This window comes from Arachis stenosperma, chromosome 9 (genome assembly GCF_014773155.1).
Source record: "Arachis stenosperma cultivar V10309 chromosome 9, arast.V10309.gnm1.PFL2, whole genome shotgun sequence".
NCBI classification, from domain to species: Eukaryota; Viridiplantae; Streptophyta; class Magnoliopsida; order Fabales; family Fabaceae; genus Arachis; species Arachis stenosperma.
The window spans coordinates 33,347,951-33,352,127 of record NC_080385.1 but is presented as its reverse complement, the minus strand read 5'-3'; positions in this window follow the sequence as shown (position 1 = coordinate 33,352,127).

Here is a 4,177-nt window from a genome sequence, read left to right as displayed (position 1 = left end):
TCTACACTTCTTAATCATATACTTGGAGCGAGTGGTCATTTTCCACCGCCTCTTACCTGGCACCTCTATCTCATTGAATCATATGCATATACATACTCTATTCTAACAGATAATTCTCCTCATTCAATCACCAATAACATTTTCATTAATAATCATTAATCATAAAAAAATACTAACAATTCTCAACAACTATAAGAATTCTCAACATTCATCATCAACTCATTAACAAACAAACACGGCATAATACACAACCAGCCATAATTTACTAACAAACACAGCCCTTTGGCTCATGGCATACACAACACCCCGCTATCTTCTTCCATAACTCATATCCTCATCATTAAATATAACTCATCATAATATCCCCTTTCTTCATCCATAAGTTATCCCCTTCCCTAGCTTCCTCTCAATCACTAGGCATTTTACGTTGACTTAAGATTTAAAGGATAAAATTGGGGGTTTATAAGTGGGAAATAACATCTCGGAGGGTTACAAGCTTGTTGGGAATGTGAAAGACTTAAAAACAAAAGCTTTAGAAAAGAATAGGATTGCGTGCGTACGCACAGGGGTGTGTGTTCGCACGCCCAGAAGCATTTTCAGAAAGTGTGCATGCGCACAGGCTTGTGCGTACGCACAGAAAGTTAAATTTCCAGGGTTGAGTGCGCGCACAAGGTGTGCTAGCGCCATCAACCGAATGCCATTCCCAACGTGTGCGTGCGCACAAGTCTGTGCGTATGCACAGGTCGCAAACCTTCGTTGGTTGTGTGTGCGCACAGGGTGTGCTAGTACTCCCATCATAAGCCCTGTCCCCGTGTGTTCGTACGCACGAGGATGTGTGTGTGTACAGGTTCAAAATTCCACAGGGTGTGCGTGCACACACAAACCAGAAATCACAAATTCTACAGAATTTGCAGAATTCAGATTTTTGGCCCAAACTTCCAACGATCATATCTCCTTCTACAAAATTCAGATTTCCATCAAATTTAAACCATTTTAAAGCTTATGAAATGAACTTTCTTTTGATATAAAGATCATCGAATTCCAAAAATAATAGCTCAAGATATGATGCGTTGAAGTTCATCAAAATTCCATTTTTACAAAAACTCAGAAACTCCCAAATTTCAAAACGTACACTTCCCAATCCATTCGAAATCAACCAAAAACTCAACCATTCCAATATCAATCATTGCCAATGCCACATACAATCATTAACCCACCAATTCCACCATATTTAGCCAAATCTCATTTTCACAAATCTCACATCACAATTAACATTTCATATCTCAATCTCAAAACAATTATTCAATTCATCACTCACCATATATAAATATATACATATCATTATCACACTTCAATTCATGTTCATCAACAAGAGCTTCAACCCTATCATCAATCAAACATATTAATCCATATTACAAACAACATTTCATACTTTACCAACCATTATCACCAATACTCATATATTCCACTCAACCAAAATCATCCAACAATTACATCAACATTTCGCAATCCCCAAATACACACATAACAACACAATTCACATCATCCATCGACTACATCAATATTTCAAAATCTTATTCTATGGCCACTATCCTACGTTTTCATGACCACATTACATTTTAGATACAGGAAACCGAAACCATACCTTGGCTGATTCCCGTTCCACCCAGAACACCTCTAATTTCAACCTTCAAGGTTCCCAAAGCCTCACCAACAGATTTCCAAACACAAAGCTCCTTTCCAAGCTTTTCAAAACCACCAATTAAGCTCCAATCCACATATATATAATGCCTAAACCATAATTTCACACCAAAATAGAACAACTCAATACCTAATACCTCATATTCAATATTTTTACTAGGGTTTGAGATCTCTTACCTTACCCAAGGATCAAGGAATCAAGAACAAGTCTTCTCTTCAAGTTAATTCGATCCTATAACACAAAGGAGCTCACAATTTTAACATTTTTGCCCAAAATTTTCGAAAATCAAAGCTGTAAGAATAGAGGTGAAACGTGGCTTACCTCTTGCACAACCTTATGGGCTTTGTAAAGCTCGACACTGCGATCGCGTGGCCAAAAACGGTGCGTCAATCGGAGCTCTGGATCAAAAGTTATGATCAATGGAAGTTGGAGGTGAATAAGAACAAGGGTTTCATGTTTCCCCCTTCTCCCTTTGTGTTTCAGTGTGTGTGTGTGTTTGCTTTGGAGAGGAAGAGAGCTGAGCTCTCTCAATAAATGAGGGCTTTGCTGGGCCCTTGGGCCCAATATGGGTCCGTTTGGCCCATTTGGCCCAATCTTGGGCTGATTTCTTTAAAATTAGTGTCAAAATTCTCGTTTTAAATTTCTCTATCATATTAAACCATGAAAACCTCATTTCTCACATTCTAGAATATATTTTAATCTATGGGTTAATTAGTCATTAATTAATTAGGTTTTACATTATACCCACCTAATTGGGAATTTTGCCCATAAAATTCGAATTCAGTTCCTCCATTCTGACTTGATTTCCATGTCACTCTCTAATAAAACTCCTTTTCCTCAGAATTCCTTAATGTTTAAATTATCAATTCTGATTGGGGTCACTTGAAACTTCATATCCTCTTTTAATTGTACTAGTTCAAATTGTTCTAACATCTCAGATGGCCCATCGTGCCTTGAAATAGGCTCCTTTAGGTCAATCACTCTTCTGCTACTGTTACTAAACTGGTTTCTAAGAATACACAGCTTTCTCCTTTAAACTCCCTAGGTTCACTCCGTCAGTCTGCATAACTCTTATGCCGGCTTGCGCAGTTAGAACCTTAACTCAATTTTCGCTTACGCTTTCCTCATCATTTTTGACTATTAGTTCAGAACCTAAGGCACTTTATTCCCTTGTTCAACTCACTTCAACATTCTTAGTAGCTCTTCATTCTCTTACTGCACTCCTCAGACTCTCGGTCTTACAACTCCCTAAAAATTTGTAACCGATTCAGTCTGATACCTCTAGCTGCTGCCTTGACATCCAGCTTTAGACTAAAACCTTACTTAATGTTTCCTTCTCCTTCGTAGTTTACCGTCATCGGGTTTTAAACAATAACTTCGCACAGTTCTCATTACTTCTGATCCCTTATGCATAATCCAACCCGCTTATGCTACGTCGCTCTGATTCTTACCCTTCAAGAGCCTAGCCACTCCTCTAAGTTAACTAAACATCGCTCCGTTTTAACAACTAATATTCGCTGACTATCACCAACCTAGACTTCTTGAAGTTTTATAGAGAAATAATTTGGATCGAAAATCACGTGTAGATTGCTCCCAGTTTTTACTTTAATTTGCTGCCAGAGTAATTAGTACAGTCCCAGGAGTTTAAACTCATCTAAGAGGAAACGAGATTCACGTAAATTAGAACTAGGATTGGGAAGTTAATCCATTTACTATTCAAGAGGAAATTCAAAGTAGAATCACAAAGTAAGTCTCAAAGGAGAAACTAGGTCGACCCGTGCAGTTTCGCCGACGCACTCTGATTTGTTCATCTTCAAGAATTTGTCATCTGATGTCATTACCTTATGTAGCACTCATACGTTGGCTCTAAGTTAATTACTTTAAATCCTAATTTATCACTTCTATCTTAAGTACAAATAAACGTAATGTCACCACATTCTATAGCGTAAATGGAATTAAATTAGCGGTTTCGCGATTACCTCCACCTCGTGGTGACCAACCGGCACCCTAAGTTCTCCCTTCATATTTGATGCACTTCTATTCCTCAAAGTCTCCCAGAGTACCCTGACAAATCTTGGAAAATCGACATAAGTCTTCAAACTTGTTTGTATATTTGGCTACAGACATTTGACCTTGCTTCAATTGCAACAATTCAGGCTCCTTAGCTGTCCTGACCGAATTGGAGAAGTACTTTTTGCAGAATTCCAATTGAAAGGCATTCCAAGGTATTACAACCTCGCCTTGTTGCAGCAGGCATCACGTACCCTGCCACCAATGTTGGGCTTCACCCGTTAACTGATAAGTTGCAAATTCAACACGTTGATTTTCAGGGACTTGTTGTGCTTTTAAAGCCCGCTCCATCGCCTGAAACCAGTTATCTACCTCTTTGGGGTTTGTCGTCTCTCTAAAGATGAGCGGGTTTACCTTCAGGAAGGTTGCTAAGGTCATTGGCCCCTTCTCTCTGTCGCCGCCATT